The sequence below is a fragment of the Echinops telfairi genome, unplaced genomic scaffold (assembly GCF_000313985.2).
Source record: "Echinops telfairi isolate 266 unplaced genomic scaffold, ASM31398v2 ScPeMD7_443;HRSCAF=831, whole genome shotgun sequence".
Taxonomy (NCBI): Eukaryota; Metazoa; Chordata; class Mammalia; order Afrosoricida; family Tenrecidae; genus Echinops; species Echinops telfairi.
This window is the reverse complement of record NW_022104341.1, coordinates 83,945,282-83,953,537: the sequence shown is the minus strand read 5'-3', so window position 1 is coordinate 83,953,537 and position 8,256 is coordinate 83,945,282.

Sequence of the window (8,256 nt, the reverse complement as noted above, 5' to 3'; positions counted from 1 at the left end):
GTGGTTGCATAGGCTGGTGTGCTTCTTCCATGTGGGCTTTGTTGCTTCTGAGCTTGATGGCCGCTTGTTTGGGTCTTCTTTACAATGAGTTGTAACCCATAGAGAAGGCTTCAATCCTGGATCTTCATCAGCAAGTGCTGCAATTCCTCCTCGATTTCAGCAAGAAAAGTTGTCTCATCTGCATACTGCAGGTTGTTAATAAACCTTCCTCCAATCTTGATGCCACACTTTTCTTCATATAATCCATCTGCTTCTCTGATGATTTTCTCAGCATATAAATTGAACAGGTATGGTGAGGTGATACAGCCCTGATACACACCTTTCCTGATTTTTAAACCATGCAGTATTGCCATGTTCTGTTCACATAACTTTCTCTTGATTCATGCACAAGTTCCTCATAAGCACAATGAAGTGTTCTGGAATTCCTATTCTTCTCAAGGTTAGCCACATTCATTATGGCCCACACAGTCAAACGCCTTTGCAGAGTGGACGAAACACAAATAAACATCTTTCTGGTATGCTCTACTTTGATTCAAGATGCATCTGACATCAGCAATGAGACTCCTTGTTCCACGTCCTCTTCTGAATGTGGCCTGAGCCTCTGGAAGGTCCTTGTCAAGGTGCTGCTGCAGCCGTTGTTGGAGAGTCTTCACATCCGATGACCATTTGTCCTGCTCTGCGCTTGTCCTTTCACTTCGGGAAGGTCTTCATTTTTGTCAAGTCCAGTTTATTGCTTTATTTTGCTTTTTAAGCTTTTGATGTTTTGTCTAATAATCCATTGCTAAACCCCAGGTTATCAAGATTTACCCTTATGTTTTCTTCTAAGAGTTTTATCCATTTAGCTCTTTTTTTAATATATATTTTTAGTTAATTTTTTTCTTTTCTTTTTTTCATTATTTTATATGAGTTAATTTTTATATAGGGTGATTTAATTTGGATTTTATTTATTTATTTATTTTGGTGTGAGGTCAAAATCCAGTTTCATTATTTTGCATGTGGATATGCAATATTGTCCCTATTCCATATGTCGAAGTTACTAGTCTTTCTGCCATTGAATGGTCTTCGTATCCCTTCTGAACACCAGTTGGCTGAAGATGCGTGAGCTTATTTCTGGATGTTTGGTTCTGTAACTTTGGTCTATATCTCTGTCCTCATGGCATTTTCATACGTGTCGATTACTAGAACTTTGTAGTAAGTTTTGAAATAATGACGTGTGAATCTTCCAACTTTGTTTTTTCCATATTGTTTTGGCTATTTGGGGCCACTTAAATTAGATATGAGTTTGAGAACTAGCTTTTGCATTTCTGGGGGTGTGGGTGGGAAAACTTCTGAAATTTTGAAAGGGATTGCATTGAAGTAGTAGGTCAGTTGAGACAGTACTAACATTTAATTGTAAGTCTTCCAATCCATGACTACTGAATGTCTTCCATTTATTTAGGTCTTCTCTAATTTTTTTCAGCACTGTTTTGTGGTTTTCAGTTTACAAGTCTTTCACCTCATTGTTCAAATGTATTCTGAGGTAATTTATCCTTTGGGGTGTGATTATAACTGTAATTGTTTTCTTCATTTCCTATTTGGATTGCTCATGGCTGGGGTATACAAACAAAACTGATTTCTTCATTTGTCTCCTGCCTCTCTCTGCTGGTGGATTGTGAGCCCATAAGGCAGGGACTATTTTCATTTGTGCTTGGATTCTTGGTGATTGGCATTTGGTAGACATCCAATAAAGGTGTGTCTTGTTGAGTGTTGGATTCATTCTTTATTCAGCATCATCTCTTTTCTTTTTCAAAGTAATATCTTCTTTATGTCTCATCTTTAGGGGACAGTGCGTCCCACAAAAGTATGTTTTCTAAGCAACTGCAATTTGCTTCCTATAGAGGAAAGAACTAGGAGGCAAAGGGCATTTATAGAGGTCTAAATACAGGCATGTACATATGTAAATATATTTATATATGAGGATGAGGAAATAGATCTATGTGCATGTATTTATAGGTTTAGTATTAAGGTAAGAGATGGATGTTGGGCTTCCACTCAAGTACCCCCTCAATGAAAGAACACTCTGTTCTATTAAACTGGCATTCCATGATGTTCACCTTCCTGACACAATTGCTGAAGACAAATGGGTGCATAAGCAAAGGTGGTGAAGAAAGTTGATGGTGCCCGGCTATCAAAAGATATAGCATCTGGGGTCTTAAGGGCTTGAAGGTATACAAGCGGCCATCTAGCTTAGAAGCAACAAAGTCCACATGGAAGAAGCACACCAGCCTGTGTGATCATGAGGTGTTGAAAGGATCAGTTATCAGGCATCAAAGAACAAAAAAATCATATCATTGTGAATGAAGGGGAGTGCAGAGTGGAGATCCAAAGTCCATCTGTAGGCAACTGGCCATCCCCTTACAGAAGGGTCTCCTGGAGGAGACGGGCCAGTCAGGGTGCAAGGTAGCAAGATGAAACATACAACTTTTCTCTAGTTCCTAACTGCTTCCTCCCCACCCCCTATCATGATCTCAATTCTATCTTACAAATCTGGCTAGACCAGAGGATGTACACTGGTACAGATAGGAACTGGAAACACAGGGAATCCAGGGAAGATGGTCCCTTCAGGACCAGTGGTGTGAGTGGTGATACCAGGAGAGTGGAGGGAAGGTGGGGTAGAAAGGGGGAACTGATTGCAAGGATCTACATATAATTCCCTTCCTGGGGGATGGACAACAGAAAAATGGGTGGAGGGAGACGTCGGACAGTATAAGACATGGCAAAATAATAATATTTTATAAATTATCAAGGGTTCATGAGGGAGGGGGTAGCGGGGCGGGAGGGGAAAATTGAGGAGCTGATACCAAGGGTTCAAGTAGGAAGCAAATGTTTTGATAATGATGAGGGCAACAAATGGACAAATGTGTTTGACACAATGGATGGATGTATGGGTTGTGATAAGAGTTGTATGAGCCCCCAATGAAATGATTTTAAAAAAAACAGAGGACAATATTAAAAAGAAAGAAAGAAATTTACTTCCTAAAGTATCAGAAGTTGCTTTCTAACAGCAAATCCTTCTGCAGGAGGCTTTTTTAACACATGTGCTTGTTGTCACAAATAGAATGTACTGAACCGAGGGTGGCTTCCCTTGCTGGCTTGTCCCTAAGATCAGCAGGCTTCGACTGGGCTGGATCTGTACCACCCTCTGGGGCCACCGATGGGAGAAGATATTTTGCTTCTTCACCAAATAATAACCTGATCCCTGTTATGGTTTTGAATTTTAGGTGTTTGCTTCTTGTAAGGATCTCCTGCTTTTGGAGCTATATTAATATTAATACAATTAATATGACATCATTTTGAATAGATATTAAAATGATAAAACGCATGCACATGTGTAAAGTAAAGAGGTTCAAGTCCCCCTCCATTTCTGCCCTGCACAACACGCACCCATAGCCACATACCCACTCCCCGGGCACAGTCACTGTATGCAGTTTAATGTATATGTCTGTGGGGTCTTTTCCTGTCCACATGTATTAGACACACACACATGTGTTTTTAAATATCAAATCAGAGTATGCATACTGTTACATGATGTGCTTTTCTCCCCACTTGGCAATATATTAGAGGCACCCTTCCAACGCAGTACGTGCACGTCTATCTCTTTCTTTTCCATGGCTGCCCCCTTTTAATTTGACAGTCTTAATCAGTAGTGAATGGGAAAACCAAATAATCCAGCTTATTAGAATTGTCCCGAAGAAACAGTAAAAGGGCTCTGAGTGAAAGCTGGCGGGTTCTCCTGGGAACGAGTGTGTGAACTGGAGCGCATGGACTTTTTCGTGTTGATTTTGGCTATACCAAGGCCCTTTGTGTTTATCTCCTGGTTCATTGTATTTTGAATGGCTGAGCTTGTTTAACACATGACCTGTGATTTAGTGAGCTATTTCTCTAATCAATTTTGCCTCATATGATTTTGCTAGTGTTTTTTAGCAGCTAATCTTTTCCCATTTAGCTTGTCCTCCTACACAGTTTTTCTATCTCCCAGTTTCTAAGTTACCCTTGTGCAAATGGTATATGTTCCAAATGGTAGCAATTAAAAATGTTTGGCTTCACGGTTGACATAGGCTTCTTTTCAGAATCATCTAGCTGTGCGAACGTGTACTGGATTTATGGGAACTCTATAAGCTGCCCCGAGGAAGCTTTGTACTACTGATGAACATTAAGACACTGACAGCATCTTGTCCTATAAATAATAAAATTGCTATTAGGATTAATATAGGGTCTTCCTTCTGCCTTCATCCACCATGGTTAGTGATTAAATCCTCTTGATTCTACCTTTTAGATCTTGCTATCATCTGGCCCCAGTTCTCCATCCCCACACTCCCTGTCCTTAGCTCAGGCTCCACAAGATATTAACAAAATCACCTGTAAAACCTCTACCCTGGCCCACTCAGCAATGAATGTCGATGTGTCTGTCTGTTTGTTTGTAACAGAAATCTTACCATGTCATGTAATGAGAGAACCCTCCAGGAATTTCTCATCGTCTCAAGGATAAAGCTCATTTTCCGTAGACTAGTATACAAGGTTTTTTGTGATTCAGACGACTTCTGCTGCCAATTCCTTGCTCTGCAATGCCTCGTACGTCAATTTCTAGGAAAACCGAGTGGCCTGTCATTTTAAGACACTGCACAAGAACACTTGCAATAAATGCTTGTTAACTAGACAACCGAGATGGCCTGTGTGGCTAAGGTGACCTCTTATCCAGCTGGCCCAGGGCAGTCCCTGTTCACATTTACCACCTCTCTGAAAATGACTCAGAGGGCCCCTTTCTACTATCAAAGGTGTTCCAGCCAGGCCCATCAATTATATCATCACTCGAATCATGGCTGTCATTAAGTTGATTTCTAGCACTTTCTTTGACTCCTCTACAAATGTTAGGCTCACTCAGGGCAAACACTGTGTTTTGTTTGTTTTAATATTTCAACTACTCATTCAGTAAGCAGTTGGACACTGCCAGGCGTTGAAGGTATAATACTGAATAAAACACACATGGTTATTGCTCTCGTGACGCTTAGAATCTAGCAGGAAAGAATAATCTAAGGGGAAGAGCGGTGCATAACACAATCCATGCTGATATACATGCATATGGAAACTTACGACAAGCCAGCCACTCATCCGTCAGTTTGTCGTACTGTGGTGGCTTCCACATTACTATGATGCTAGAAATTATGCCACCTCTATTTCAAACACCAGCAGGGTCACCGTGGTGGACGGGTTTTCCTGAAACCTCCAGACTAAGACAGCCTCGGAAGAGAGACCTTGTCTTCTTCTTCCAGAGAAGAAGCCGGCCCGTGAACCCCTCGGAGCAGCAGTGGAGCGTGATCTGGTGTAGCGCTGGCAGAGAAGCCCCACGCGCGCTGGCAGGCACTCACAGTACAACCTGGGAAGAGCTGCCTCCTCAAAGTGGTGTCGACTTTAAGGATGTCAAAGGAGTGAAGTTTGGTGGACCTCTATTTACTGATATGACACAACTTAACATGAGAAGAAAGTGCTGTAAATGCCCGCTGGTGATGGGAACATGGAATCTACAAAGGAGGAATTTAGGAAAACTCAAAGTGGCCAACAATAAGATAGCTCACTGTGCCAGATACGAATGAGCTGAAATAGACGGGTCCTGGAGATGTTTAATTAGACAGGTATGTGGTCTAGTGAGTGGGCATGATAAATTAAAGAGCAATGACATCACATTGATTGTCAAAAATGACATTTCAAGATCTACCCTGAAGCTCTGATATATAATGCTGTCAGGGATAGAGTAATATTTGTGCCCCTGTAAGAAAGGACAATTAATATGACTTTTATGCAAATTTGTGTACCAATAACTAATGTCAAAGATGAGAAGATTTCACTGATTTCTGCAGTCTGGAATAGATCAAGCACACAACAAGACGCCTTGATGATTACTAATGACTGAAGTGGAAATTGGAAACAGAGAGGAAGGATCAGTAATTGGCCTTGATACCAATGACGTTGGAGAGTGCATGATAGGATTTTGCAACCAGTGGCCAATGAGTGGAACTACCTGCTTCAACAATACAAGTTGTGACTATACATATGGCCCTTGCCTGGTGAACTACACAGAAATCCAACCGACTGCATCTGTGGAAAGAGAGCTGGGGAAGCTCAATGCCGTCAATCAGAACAGGGCCAGGTCAACTGCAGAACAGGCTATCAATTCCTTATAAGCAAGTTCAAGTTGAAGCTGACAAAAATTAAAATACGCCCGAGAGAGATAGTAAACCTTTGAGTTGTAGCCCCCCTGAATTTAGAGACCATCCCCAGAATAGATCTCGCTAATGACTGAAGATGATATGAGTTATGTTGACATCGCAGACAACCTACATGACGAGAGTGGAAAGTCACGGAAAAGCGAGGAAGAGGTGAGAAGAGAGGCTGAGACTTGAGTACTTTGGAAGGTCGAGGAGCTAAAGGGAATGAAAGAAACAAGGAAGTGAAAGAGCTGCACACAGATTTGGAAGAGTGGCTCAAGAAGACAAAGGCAAGTATTACCATGGAATGTGTAAATGTGTATTATTATCATGGGATGTCTAGATGTGTATTATTATCATGGAATGTGTAGATGTGTACTATAATGGAAGTATTCTAATGGAATGTGTAGATGTGTATTATAATGGAAGTATTCTCATGGAATGTGTAAAGCCCTGGAGTTGGAAAACCCAAAGGGAAGAATAGATTAGACATTGCTCAAGCTGAAAGAACTGAAAGAAAAAAATGCCAGCCTCCAGTTGCAATACTCAATGATTCTATGAGCACAACATGAACTATGCAGGAAGCATCCAAAGAAGATGGGAGAAATGCAAGGAGTCACAGCACCAAAAAGAAGAGGTCGAAGTTCAGCCATTTCGGGCAACAGTAAATGATCAAGAGCAATGCTATTGAAAGAGGAAGTCCAAGCTGCACCGAAGGGCTCAGTGAAAATGGAAACTCCAGGGATTGACCAAATATCTGTAGAGACATTTCAAGCAACGAATGCAGCATTCGAAGTGTTCGCTCGTCTATGTCAAGAAAATGGGAAAACAGTTTCCTGGCCAAGCAACTGGAAGAGAGCCACACAAAGATGCTTCAAAAATTCATGGAAAATTGTCATTATCTTTTAATTCCATTTTCCTACAAACTTTTTGAAGGCCCTGCATGGATGTGCCCATGCAAAAGTAAAGTGATCCAGCAGAATGCAGAAATCATCCAACAATATCATGAATATCGTACACAAGTAAAATCCTGATGGCAATAATTTTAAAAATGGTGCACCCACAAAGAGCTGCCAGAAAGTCAAGTTCGATTCAGAAGGGGATGTGGAACAAGGGATCTCATGGGTGATGTCCCATGAATCTTGGCTGAAGGTAGAAGATACCAGAAAGATGTGAACCCTTATTTGGTTGACTATGGAGATTGTAATCACGTATGGATGACATTGTGAGGAGTGGGAATGCCAGAACACTCCACTGTGCTTCTGCGGGACACAGACAGAGACCAGACGCAGTTGTTCTAACAGAATAATGCAATACGGAGGAGTTGAAAATCAGGAAAGCTATGTGTCGGGGTTGTATCCCTTCTCCATATTTATTCAATCTGTAGGCTGACCAAATAACCAGAGACACTGAGCTATATGAAGAAGAAGCATGGAGACTGGAGGAAGACTGATTAGCAACCTGCGATATGCAGGTGACACAGCCTTGGACTTGCTGGAAGTGAAGAGAACTTGCAACACTGACGAAGGTCTATGATGAAAAAGCCTTCCGTAGGGATTACACCTTATATGAAAAAAAACAAAAAAGCCTCGCAATTTGCCCATTAAACAACATTATGACAAATGAAGAAGAGATTTAAGTTGTCAAGGATTTAATTTTACTTGGATCCATAATCAATTCTCATGGACGCAGCAGTCACAGAATTAAGTTTTTTATATATATATGCAAATTTGCTGCAAGGGGCTTCTTAAAAGATTAAAAACAAAAAAGTTGCCTTCAGGACTGAAGTATGCCTTACCCAAGCCATAGTATTTTTAGTTGCCTCATATCCATGCAAAAACTGGACTGTGAATAAGAAAGATGGATGGAGAATTAATGCCTTTGAAGTATGATGTTACATCCTGACCCACCAAGCCTTGAGGACAATGATCCCAATTAGAGCAGTCAGTCCACAGAGAGGACCACATGGCTAGCCCCACTGTGAGACATGACGCCCCTCACTGACCCATAGCCC